Raw genomic sequence first — 13960 nt, 5'->3', positions numbered from 1 at the left:
ATCCATTGGGGCTGTACACTCAAGAGGGAAGAAATGGTTTGTGACACTACAATTACACAACAAGCTGCAACAATGTCAACTCTATTCCGGTGCTACGCGCAACGTAATGAGCTACAAAGACAAAATCAATCTGGTACCTGACACACATCTCTTGCCCAGCGATACTAGACTAAAGCTGTACGCAGGAGAGCTAATGAGCTCTATGGGCATCTTTGAGACTGAATGTGTTATTCGGGGACACAAACACAAGCTGGAGTTTGAGATCTTGAAAACCAGTCAACATCCTCTCCTCTCCTCTCAGGCTCTACATGCGAATGCCTGGGACTGATGCAGTTCACCATACCAAATGACCTGCACATCGTGGAGCTTGTCCAGCATGGACCCCTGTCCAAAGAACAACTACTCAGCAGATATGATGATGTATTCAATGGGCCCGTTGAATCAGTACCTGGGGTGCTACACATTGAATTGGATAAGAGCGTCACTCCAGTCCAACTGACTGGATCAGCAATATGGTAATAGTGAAAAAGCAAGAGAAGCTGAGAGTCTGCATTGACCCAAAGCATCTGAACCAAGCACTGAAACGCTCCCACTACATCATGCAAACACTGGAGGATGTCCTCTACAAGCTTCCCAAGGCCAGGATTTTCACCTTGGTGGACGCCCGAGATGCATTCCTGCAATGCAAGCTGGACGAAGAAAGCAGCTCCATGACTACCTTCTGGAACCCCTGGGGTCAGAAATGCTCCCATTTGGTGTCTTTGTGGTGCCTGAGGTATACCAACGCAAGCAGCACGAGTTGCTAGCTAAGGCTCAAGGGAATTCCACCCATTGCTGATGATGTCCTGATTGTAGGCTGTGGTGATACAGACGAAGAAGCAGCATGAGACCAAGATGTGAAGCTTCTGGCACTGATGGAGCGCCGATCAGTTACGCTGCGCCTTGGCCTGAAGAAGCTGCAGTTCAAGGTGAAAGACGTCCACTTCCATGGCCACATTGTCTCAGCCAAAGGTCTGAAGCCGGACCCAGACAAAGTCAGAGCGATCCTCAACATGCCAAACCCGTCTGATACAAAAGGAATGCAGCGTCTCATCAGCTTTGCAAGCCATCTTAGAAAGTATATCAGCAGTCTATGAGCCTCTGTGCCGGCTGCTAGACAAAGACACACCATGGCACTGGCTACCCAAACACAAGGCCGTGGTCCAGGAGATGAAATCTCTGGCTTCATCCATGCCAGTGTTGATCTACTATGACGTTGCAAAGACTGTCACAATCCAGAGCGACTCCAGACAAAGTGGACTTGGATGCTGCCTTATGCAGGAAGGCCAGCCCATTGCGTTTGCCTTGAAAGCACTCACCCCCACCGAACAAAACGAATTGAGAAAGAGTGTTTCAGCATCGTCTTCTCCTGCCAGCGCTTCCATCACTACTTATATGGTTGAGAGCTAGTCACCGCTGAAACTGACCACAAACCACTCATTGCCATATTCAGTAAACCTCTCCTCAACGTGCCCAAGACATGCTCCTGACTCTGCAAATATACAGCCTGAAGGTCGTCTACAAGCCGGGACCAGAGATGTACATCAGCGACACACTGAGCAGGGCAACAGCACAATGTACAGGCAGAGGCACTGCCTATCAGCGGCATGCCATCTGTTTGTTACAGCAGGAACAACAAGATGTTCAACAGATGAATCAAGCAGACTACTCGAATGCCACAGATCACCACCTAGTCCAGATCAGGCAACACGCTGACAAGGACGAACACCTACAGTCACTGAAGTCCATGGTTCTCACAGGTTGGCCGTACCTGAAAGAGGAGACACATTTCACAGTGAAAGAATACAGGACCTTTCGAGATGTGATCAGCATGCAAAATAGCATCTTGTTCAGAGGACAGAAGGTCATGATCCCCAAATCACTACGTCCAGAGATGCTTACCCGCATGCATACACTAAAGTCACATTGGAGGTGATGAATGCTACCGCCAGGCACGCAAAACATTACACTGGCCAAACATGCAAGCAGAAATTAAAGACTTTGTCAGCAGCTGTACCACATGCAACGAGTACGCTCATGAACAGCAAAAGGAAACCATGATGTCAGACGAACTGCCCACAAGGGCCTGGCAAATCGTCAGGATGGACTTATTCAGCCACAGACAAAAGGACTATCTTCTCATCGTTGATCACTACTCTGACTTTTGGGAAATTGAACTGCTCCCTGACTTGTCTGCAGAGACGGTCATAAAGCGCTGCAAGGCGCAGTTCACAAGGAAAGGCCAGCTTGACAAAGTCATCACGGACAATGGCTCACAATTCACTGCACAGTTCAAGCGTTTCACCTCAGAATGGGAGTTTGACCACGTGACCTCCTCTCCAAGGCACCCAAAGGCAAATGGCAAGGCAGAGTCAGCTGTCCAAATTGCCAAAAATCTGTTACGCAAGGTCTTGAGTGACAGCAACGACCCCTGGAAAGCCATCTTACAGTGGTGGAACACACCCACCGAAAATATGGACAGCAGCCCAACGCAACGCCTTCTGTCCAGAAGTCTGAAAACTACCATCCCCGTGGTCAACAAGCTACCTGAGCCCTGCATCATGGTTGGCGTCACAGACAAACTGCGCCACAGAAAGCAGCTCCCTAAGTGCTTCTACGACCGGACTGCTCGAGACCTACCAGAGCTGGAGGTGGGTGAAACTATACGGATGAAACCGCTGCCGGAAGACCACACAGGACTTTGGAGGCTCTTTCATGTGCCTACAGAGAGTTGCACCACGTTCTTACCTGGTGGATATTGGTGACTACCTCCATTGTCGCAATCGGATGGATCTGCGTGTAGCAGAGCAGACAACAAACCAGAACACGCCATACACTCACCTAGATGAGCTGGATCACAGTCCAGGCCGAAGGGCAATGGGCGTAGAATTGAGACATGAGCCAACTGAGGGTGAGGCTTCTACCCCACCAAGCTCTTCAGCTTGTGGCCCTAATTCTATCGCTATCAGAGCCCACACTTCCTCACGGGTGGGTCGGCTGTGTAAGCCACCGGACAGGTTTACTCTGTAAGCAAGGGACTGTGTTAACCTGTCCTCTGTTATATATATATAAAAAAGAGGAAGATGCATTTTGATTTGTTATGAATTGACTGTTAAGAAATTAATTTTGTGCTTATATGTTTGCACTTGATATTGAAAAGGATGATGTTACAGAGTCTAGTTGACAGGTAATCGACTAGCTGGGCTATTCCCCTGAACCCGTATGTAGGGACTTGTACAATACTTGAACATGGCTATTGAACTTGACATTTGTGTCTGTCTTTATTCTTTAATCTAACATATCAGAGAGAAATATGAGCTCCTGAGTGGCGCAGTGGTCTAAGGCACTGCATCGCAGTGCTAACTGTGCCACTAGAGATCCTGGTTCGAATCCAGGCTCTGTCGCAGCCGGCCGCGACCGGGAGACTCATGGGCGGCGCACAATTGGCCCAGTGTCGTCCAGGGTAGGGGAGGGAATGGCCGGCAGGGATGTAGCTCAGTTGATAGAGCATGGCGTTTGCAACGCCAGGGTTGTGGGTTCGATTCCCATGGGGGGCCAGTATAAAAAAAAAAATGTATTCACAAACTGTAAGTCGCTCTGGATAAGAGCGTCTGCTAAAATGACTAAAATGTCTAAAATGTAGAAACAAGTGTCAAGCTAGATACAGTAGCTATCTAGCTAACGTTAGCTTGTTGTTTATCTAACTAACGTAGCTAACTAGTTGCGTTTTACAGCCAGACTGTCAGTTTTACAAGTAGCTAGCTAGATAACTAACTAAACTACAATGATCATAAACCATTTATCTAGCTACCTGTGGTAGCTATATCTGTCAGATCTTAAGGAAGAAGGATTGTGGCATGTCTCAGAAGCTCTTGAGCAGCATATCAAAAAAAACCTGCCACCCTGTTGTCAGTTATCCACAGACAGATCCCTGAGGAAGGATGCGACTAACTAACCCTTTCATTGGCCACATTTTGGAGATTACCAAATGCAATAACGTTTTGTATGAACAACTCATTTTAATTTTTCAATTGTTAGATTACAAAACAATAACTTTTTCATAGCATGTTTGGCACGTTGGTCTTCACCTTTCTTTTCTTTTTTTCCCCTTCTGTGGTAACTTCAACATCAAGACAGCACATAGAGCTTATGATTCAAAAGGTCTAAAATCAGTGCAAGTCTCATGTCCAGGGTGAATACATTTCTATTCATGTATATCAGACATCACACAGGCGTGTCAACTAAAATGTATATCCTAGTCAAGATTGAAGAATGGGTCAAATGGACAAAGTGAATATAAAGTCAGTGCTTTTGCCCATAGTACTTTGTATGAATTTGAGTGGTTACATACAAAACATGTTGACAGAATGGCTGTGAAAGAGACTGTTTCTGTGCTCCCAGGTAAGGCCCTTGCTTCCAGTAGCACTGAAGGCCCCAGTATTCAGGCAGGCAGCTTGAAGATGATGTGTGTCACCATCCAGGCCCATGTCACGGCATGCAGTGGCCTGATAGGGAGATGCCAATAATTGTTTTATGTACCTTTCATCACCAAAGTCGTGTTAGCGTTTCCTGCACATGTTGCTGAACAATTCAACCTATTTGTAAGTCATTGATAAATGAATAATCACTTATATTCAGTTCATAAGCATTGGGCTAATACCTTTAGGGTCCTGTTGTGAAACAACTGATGTGCAAGGTATTGGGCAACAGCTTTATTCCAGGGCCCATATTCACAAAGCATCTTCAGAGTAGGAATAGTGATCTAGGATCAGCTCTCCCTTGTCAATGTAATGATATTCATTGTGATCTAAAAGGCAAACCTGATCCTAAATCAGTACTCCTGGTACTCTGAGATGCTTTGTGAATATGGGCCCTGGTTGGACTGTTGACTGCTTTCTGTGATCAAACTACCTGAAATGCAACAAGAACATGAATAAGAATTAGCCTAGTCAGTCAGTAACTTAACTAACTAATGAAACACTCATATATATGTGCACAAGCCTAATCAGCCTATTATATCAAAACAGCCTATTTGCAGTGAAATCAGGAGGGGCATTTAGCTATATTGCCAACTTTTTCAGTCTCCAATGCATCAACAAACAGGCAGGGGAACGAAGTAGTTTGACAAAAAGTGTTCAGTCGTCAGTACCTAGTCTAAAATATAGCTAGTTATTTTCTAGAAACCAACTACAGTCAACTTAGCTAGCTAAGGTGAACTCAGCTCAGACTGAATTAACGTTACCTAGCTTTCCCCCAGAAGTTTCAATCTAGCGAACTAGTTAATGGCATTTTCTGAACTTAATCAATCAGATGGATAGCTAGTAAATATTTATTTTCCCTGACATCTAAAGCAACCTGATACAGCTGGCCAGTTGATAATAAAGTAGGATGAATGATTCAGCTAGCTAGCGGCAATGCCAATGGCTAGCCAGGAGTTCAGCTGAAATGTAGTTGAAGTGGAAACGTTTAGGAGCAACAACGCCTCAGCCACGAAATGGTAGGCCACACAAGCTCACAGAACGGGACCACCAAGTGCTGAAGCGTGTAAACATTTTCTGTCGTCGGTTGCAACACTCACTACCGAGTTCCAAACTGCATCTGGAAGCAACGTCAGCACAATAACTGTTCGTCTGGAGATTCATGAAATGGGTTTCTATGGCCGAGCAGCCGCACACAAGCCTAAGATCACCATGCGCAATACCAAGCGTCAGCTGGAGTGGTGTAAAGCTCGCTGCCATTGGACACTGTAGCAGTGGAAACGCGTTCTCTGGAGTGATGAATCACCTTCACCATCTGGCAGTCCGATGGACGAATCTGGGTTTGGCGGATGCCAAGAGAACGCTACCTGCCCAAATGCATATTGCCAACTGTAAAGTTTGGTGGAGGAGGAATAATGGTCTGGGGCTGTTTTTCATGGTTCAGGCTAGGGAAATCTTAATGCTACAGCAAACAATGACATTCTAGACAATTCTGTGGTTCCAACTTTGTGGCAACAGTTTGGGGAAGGCCCTTTCCTGTTTCAGCATGACAATGCCCCCATGAACAAAGCGAGGTCCATACAGAAATGGTTTGTCGAGATCGGTGTGGAAGAACTTGACTGGTCTGCACAGCCCTGACGTCAAACCCATCAAACACCTTTGGGATGAATTGAAACGCCGACTGCGAGCCAGACCTAATCGCCGAACATCAGTGTCCGACTTCACTAATGCTCTTGTGGCTGAAGGGAAGCAAGTCCCCACAGCAATGTTCCAACATATAGTGGAAAGCCTTCCCAGAAGAGTGGAGGCTGTTATAGCAGCAAAGGGGGGACCAACTCCATATTAATGCCCATGATTTTGGAATGAGATGTTCGACGATCAGGTGTCCACATACTTTTGGTCATGTAGTGTATATTAAACGTTTGCCCTAACCAGTTGGCATGCATGCTAAAAGTCCCATTTGCCAGTCAAAAATGTTAAGCTCAACAGTTGCAGTTGCTTAAAAGATGGGATAGAATGGACACTGCTAAGATTCGAAATAGCTGTGTTGAAAACATCCTCACTCATTTCTTCCATGTTTACTGCTTCGCGCGTGTCCACACGGATGAAATTAGTGTAATGGAGGGATTTGGCCAAGTTTCCTTTTGCAAGGGATGAGACTTTGCTTCCTTCCTTCCTTCCGTCCGTCCTTCCTTCCTTCCTTCCTTCCTTCACACAACGGAAATCACACAATTGTTAATGTCATTCCCCCCAGAAGTTAAACAGGAAGTGACAACTTTCACGAGAATTTTACTTCTGGGTAGCCGAGATGACCTATAGCATTATATAACAAATACTATTGTTTTGTCCTTGGTTTTACAGTATTATTATTGAATAGACACCTGTTGTTGCATGAAGACTATAGGCTAAAAGACAGTAGCCTATTCAGGCAGTGGCATCCATCTTCCTAGCCATCTTCTGGTCACAGGTGGCCACTGTGTCAGGGGAAGTGAGATCAGTACCATATCTGCTGCTCACGTTTGTTTTGGCTTTTGTTTGCTGTACGTCCAATGTCACCTTCTTGCCCTTCATGTTCTGCTACCCCCTTCAATACATCCGCACATTCTTCGTTGGCCAGGGGCTCAGTGTCCTGTTCCCCTGTGTTGTGGCTTTGGGGCAGGGTGTGGGGAAATTGGAGTGCAAAAAGGAGGTGGCACGGTACAGCCGCACTACCTGGAAGAAAACGTCCCTGCCCAGGACATCTTTTGGTTCCTGTTTGTAATGCTGACAATCTCAGCCCTCTGCTTCGTGGCTTTGACGTGTAGAGAAATAACAGAGCCAGCATCACAGGAAGACACCCCAGAGCCTGAGACAGCGACAACAAAGGATAATGGGGAGGAGAACCACCCGCTCCAGAACCAGTGTCTGAGGATTAAGTGGAGTTGGAGAAAGCAGCCCCGGTCCAAACCTTCTGGACGCCACGCAACATCTACCTGCTGGTGCTACTAGGTGTGTCCAACTCCCTGACCAACGGAGTCCTGCTGTCTGTCCAGAGCTTCTCCTGTCTGCCACACGGCACCATGACCTATCACCTCTCTGTGGTCCTCGGCAACATTGCAAACCCACTGGCCTGCTTTGTGGCCATGTTTGTCCTCTGCAGGTGAGTGAATGTGACTGAGTTACACTGCATACTTACTGTGTTGCACCCTCATGTATAGTAATTGATTGATATTGATAGAAATATTCAGTGATGTATAAATATTTTATAATGTAAATATGGACAGACTGTAGGCCTAGATATGATTTGGAATAATCGTACATGGTTTATTTATGTTGAATCAGGTGATCTTTCTGGTTGTGTTTTTTTTATCTGTTGCAGGTTGTCTGTGGGTCTTGGTTTCATGTCTATAGCAGGTGGGGTCTTTGTAGCCTACCTCGTGGCTCTTGCAGCTATCAGCCAATGACCTCCTCTCTTGGGGAGCCCTACTGGTGTATCCTTGGTGGTAAGTCATTTCAACCATAATCTATTAACTACTAGGCCTATCACCTTGTTTGCTACAACCTATTGATTGAGGCTACTACTGATAATGAAAGAGCTTTTGTTTGTCTTGAAGTGCACTCACTTTTTGGGTTGCCATGATGTGTAGTGTGTGCACTTGTAATGAGGGGATTTAAGATCACTATAGATTAGGTGTGATCCAGACCTGAGTTCAAATACATTTGCATTTAAGTATTTGTAATTTAAATACTTATATTCTGTGTATTTGAGTATTTTCAAAAAATGTGGAGCCGAATCAGCTACTTCTATTTGAAGTATTTCCTATATATAGCCTACTATTTTCAAATACTTGTTTCCAAATATATAATTTCCAATAATCCTAAGGACCAAACAGACCTGGCATCAAATGCATGGGAGTATTTGAAAATGTGTATTTGAAAATACACTTGCCTGAGTATTTTCAAATATGTGCCAATACTTTCCAAGTGTATTTCCAAATACATTCCAATATTCAACTACTCATATTTTCAATGAAAAAATATCGAAATACTTATATCGAAATGTATGTGAAAGTAACTGAAATAATTAAAATAGTATTTGAACCCAGGTCTGGTGAGATCAACACAATGTGTAGCATATTTAGAGTATCTGTAACCCGGATGACAGTTGTATGTTTCTGCACAGGTGGTGTCCTGGATCATCTTCATGGGTCTGTTCTCCTACCTGAAAGTAGTGATCGGGACTCTGCTCCACGAGGCCGGCCACGCTGCCTTGTTATGGTGCGGTGTCTTCATCAAGGCTGGCTCACTCATAGGGGCCCTCTCCATGTTCCCCCTGGTCAGCCTCTACCACATGTTTGCCAGGTCTCAGGACTGCGTGGACAACTGCAGTTAGGCACCAGGAACTACAGCTAGCTGGGTGATCACATCAGGGATGGTAGATGGAACACCCTTTCCAGGCCAGGTAGAAGAAGGGCTGTTGTTGGGTTGATGGGTGGTTCTGTGATGGGAGCCAGAGAATGATTTTTAGTCCTGGACTAGGCTTAATCTTCGACTGGGAACCCGGCCCTATGAAACTCAATAATCACGTTTCCATCTACAGTTTTTATGCGAGTAAAGTCATACCATATAAGAACAAAACACGACAAATGACAATTTTCTAAATTCCAACGGATAATTTGTTCGTTCGACATGGTTGGAGCTTTTTGTGCTGGTAAAATGTATTATGCAAGAAATGGCGGTGGAATTGCCTCTATACGCAAATGTTGATATACTGTAATAACCATCATATCAAAGTAAAGTTAGGAGTCACGCGTTAATATGGCAAGTGTCTTCACTAATTAAATTTTCAACCTCTCCCTGACCGAGTCTGTCATACCCACATGTTTCAAGTGGACCACCACTATGGTGGATATCCTGCAACAATTGGCTGTTGAGACTGTTCTGTTAATTTGTTTACATTATTGAAATTCACTAAGAATGCGAAGCTAACCTGCCTAAATGACTACGTTGGTAGCCATGAAGTGCTTTGAAAGGCTGGTCATGGCTCACATCAACACCATCATCCCTAGAAACTCTAGACCCACTCCAATTCACATACCGCCCCACAGATGATGCAATCTCAATCGCACTCCACATTGCCCTTTCCCACATAGACAAAAGGAACACCTATGTGAGAATGCTGTTCATTGACTACAGCTCAGCGTTCAACATCATAGTGCCCACAAAGCTCATCACTAAGCTAAGGACCCTGGGACTAAACACCTCCCCTGCAACTGGATCCTGGACTTCCTGACGAGCCACCCCCAGGTGATAAGGGTAGGCAACAACACATCTGTCACGCTGATCCTCAACATGGGGGCGCCTCAGGGGTGCGTGCTTAGTCCCCTCCTGTACTCCCTGTTCACCCACGACTGCGTGGCCAAGCATGATTCCAACACCATCATTAAGTTTGCTGACGACACAACAGTGGGAGACAGCCTATAGGGAGGAGGTCAGAGACCTGGTAGTGTGGTGCCAGGACAACAACCTCTCCCTCAATGTGAGAAAGACAAAGGGGATGATCGTGGACTACAGGAAAAGGAGGGCTGAACAGGCCCCCATTAACATAGACATGTCGAAAGTTTCAAGTTCCTTGGTGACCACATCACCAACAAACTATCATGGTCCAAACACACCAAGACAGTCGTGAAGAGGGCACAACAACACCTTTCCCCCTTCAGGAGACTGAAAAGATTTGGCAAGGGTCCCCATCAACCTCAAAAAGTTCTAAGCTGCACCATCGAGAGCATCCTGACTGGTTACATCACCGCCTGGTATGGCAACTGCTCGGCATCCGACCGCAAGGCGCTACACAGGGTAGTGCGTAAGGCCCAATACATCACTGGGGCCAAGCTTCCTGCCATGCAGGACCTATATACTAGGCGATGTCAGAGGAAGGCCAAAAAAATTGTCAAACACTCCAGTCACCCAAGTCATAGACTGTTCTCTCTGCTACCGCATGGCAAGCGGTACCGGAGCACTGAGTCTAGGTCCAAAAGGCTCCTTAACAGCCTCTACCCCCAAGCTATAAGACTGCTGAACAATTAATCAAATGGCCACCCGGACTATATACATTGAGTGGCGCACCCCCCCCCTTTGTTTTTACAGTGCTGCTACTCACTGTTTATTATCTGTGCATAGTCACTTTACCCGTAACCTACATGTACAGTGAAGGAAAAAAGTATTTGATCCCCTGCTGATTTTGTACGTTTGCCCACTGACAAAGACATGATCAGTCTATAATTTTAATGGTAGGTTTATTTGAACAGTGAGAGAAAGAATAACATCAAAAAAATCCAGAATAACTCGTGTAAAAAATGTTATAAATTGATTTGCATTTTAATGAGGGAAATAAGTATTTGACCCCTCTGCAAAACATGACTTAGTACTTGGTGGCAAAACCCTTGTTGGCAATCACAGAGGTCAGACGTTTCTTGTAGTTGGCCACCAGGTTTGCACACATCTCAGGAGGGATTTTGTCCCACTCCTCTTAGCAGATCTTCTCCAAGTCATTAAGGGTTCGAGCCTGACGTTTGGCAACTCAAACCTTCAGCTCCCTCCACAGATTTTCTATGGGATTAAGGTCTGGAGACTGGCTAAGCCACTCCAGGACCTTGATGTACTTCTTCTTGAGCCACTCCTTTGTTGCCTTGGCCATGTGTTTTGGGTCATTGTCATGCTGGAATACCCATCCACGGCCCATTTTCAATGCCCTGGCTGAGGGAAGGAGGTTCTCACCCAAGATTTGACAGTACATGGCCCCGTCCATTGTCCCTTTGATGCGGTGAAGTTGTCCTGTCCCCTTAGCAGAAAAACACCCCCAAAGCATAATGTTTCCACCTCCATGTTTGACTGTGGGGATGGTGTTCTTGGGTTATAGGCAGCATTCCTCCTCCTCCAAACACGGCGAGTTGAGTTGATGCCAAAGAGCTCGATTTTGGTCTCATCTGACCATAACACTTTCACCCAGTTCTCCTCTGAATCATTCAGATGTTCATTGGCAAACTTCAGACGGGCCTGTATATGTGCTTTCTTGTGCTTTCTTGAGCAGGGGACCTTGCGGGCGCTGCAGGATTTCAGTCCTTCACGGCGTAGTGGGTTACCAATTGTTTTCTTGGTGACTATGGTCCCAGCTGCCTTGAGATCATTGACAAGATCCTCCTGTGTAGTTCTGGGCTGATTCCTCACTGTTCTCATGATCATTGCTCCATGAGGTGAGATCTTGCATGGAGCCCTAGGCCAAGGGAGATTGACAGTTATTTTGTGTTTCTTCTATTTGCGAATAATCACACCAACTGTTGTCACCTTCTCACCAAGCTGCTTGGCGATGGTCTTGTAGCCCATTCCAGCCTTGTGTAGGTCTACAATCTTGACCCTGACATCCTTGGAGAGCTCTTTGGTCTTGGCCATGGTGGAGAGTTTGGAATCTGATTGATTGATTGCTTCTGTTGGCAGGTGTCTTTTATACAGGTAACAAGCTGAGATTAGGAGCACTCCCTTTAAGAGTGTGCTCCTAATCTCAGTTTGTTACCTATATAAAAGACACCTGGGAGCAAGAAATCTTTCTGATTGAGAGGGGGTCAAATACTTATTACCCTCATAAAAATGCAAAAATCAATTTATAACATTTTTGACATGCGTTTTTCTGGATTTTTTTGTTATTGTTCTGTCTCTCACTGTTCAAATAAACCTACCATTAAAATTATAGACTGATCATTTCTTTGTCAGTGGGCAAACTTACAAAATCAGCAGGGGATCAAATACTTTTTTCCCTCACTGTACAAACTACCTCGACTAACCTGTAACCCCGCACATTGACTCGGTACCGGTACCCCCTGTATGTAGCCTCATTATTGTCATGTAATTTTATTGTGTTATTCATTTTTTTATACTCTAGTTTATTTAGTAAATATTTTATTAACTCTATTTCTTGAACTGCGTTGTTGGTTAATGACTTGTAAGTAAGCATTTCATGGTAAGGTCTACCTACACCTGTTGTATTCGGAGCATGTGACAAATAAAATTTGATTTGATTTGATTTTTGGTTCTCCCACTACGACTCGGCTACAGATTACATAAATTATGATTCACTTCATAGGGTGGTGAAAGTGCACGGTGACCTTGATGCTCCTTTCCAATAAATATTGATGGTCTTATTCTGGTCCCATGATGATCGATGCTTGACTGCCGTTTGACAAATTAACATATTCTCGCTCTTATCCAGCCCCGCACAGCCTACCCGCACTGTGAGTTGTTGGCTAGAGTGCACATGCCAAGACCAGGGTGTTACAGGAGGGGGTCGCAGTTCCGGAGCAACCCACTAGGTGTCCTCCTCCGACAACCTTAGGCACCCCCTCACTCACAGTCTGGACTAATCATGATCCTATTGGTGTCACCTGTGTCTACCTGTTCACCTGTGTATTTATGCCCTCACTTCCCTGTGTTCCCTTGCTCAGTTTTCTCTGCTAGTTTCTCAATGCCAAACAGTACGAATCAGTGTCTGATCGCGAGACATATGTACAGGTACTTGAGAAGTGTTCTCCCTGTTTCATTGTTGTTTCAGTCGTAGTTATTATTTAGTATTTGGAGACCAATTTGCGCCTCCTTTATTTTATCGTGACAGTCCATTATTTTGTATCCTGGCTATGGGACCACCAGTAAAGATCCTTCTTTCACCATCTCTGCCTACTGCCGACTGTCTATCCTGCACCACACCTGGGTCACACCTCACACCAACCCTTACAGAAAACTGAGTCAATATGGACCCACCGGAGGCAGCACAGTATCGTAGCGCATTGGCAACGCAGGGAGCTATGCTGAACCAGCACGACCGCAGCATGCAGTAGATCACCGAGAATCTACGCCAGCTGACGATCGCCGTGCAGAGTCGGGTGGATGTCCATCCAGCCCTGGCAGCCGGCGGAGCGGAAGCCGCGGCAGTGGTGTCTCCAGTCTCATTTGCGACATCGCGGGAACCCCGCCTATCACCTCCGGAGAGGTACGACGGACATCCAGAGGGCTGCAGGGAATTCCTCACCCAGTGTTCCCTGTCATTCAGCCTACAACCCTCCTCCTTCCCGATGGAGCAGGGCCGGGTGGCCTACATTATCACTCTGTTGACGGGTCGGGCCCTTTCCTGGGATACCGCGGAGTGAGAGAGCCAAACTCCGGCGTATTCCGACTCCTACCAATTGACCCGGGAGCTATGCAAGGTGTTTGACACCTCTCAGGTGGTGTCGGGGCACGAGGCCGGGAGGCGGCTCACGGCCTGACGGCAGGGTGAACGTTCAGTGGCGGACCACTCCGTGGAGTTCCGGACCCGGGCTTGAGAGGCAGGATGGGAGGAGGCCACCCTGGTCGTCCTTTACGCGCAGGGGCTATCAGAGGTTATGAGTTATGAACGACGAACTCTCCTTCAGGGAGCT

The 13960-nt window shown here is 46.1% G+C and overlaps 1 pseudogene; it reads left to right on the top strand.

Annotated features, from left to right (window-relative positions):
- The first annotated feature begins 2018 nt into the window (after positions 1-2018).
- Positions 2019-8889, top strand: LOC121553895 (annotated as a pseudogene).
- The last annotated feature ends 5071 nt before the right edge of the window (positions 8890-13960 follow it).

Source organism: Coregonus clupeaformis, chromosome 38, assembly GCF_020615455.1.
Source record: "Coregonus clupeaformis isolate EN_2021a chromosome 38, ASM2061545v1, whole genome shotgun sequence".
NCBI lineage: Eukaryota > Metazoa > Chordata > Actinopteri > Salmoniformes > Salmonidae > Coregonus > Coregonus clupeaformis.
Note: the sequence above shows the minus strand (reverse complement) of the source record. Positions and strands in the feature narration are given on the sequence as shown.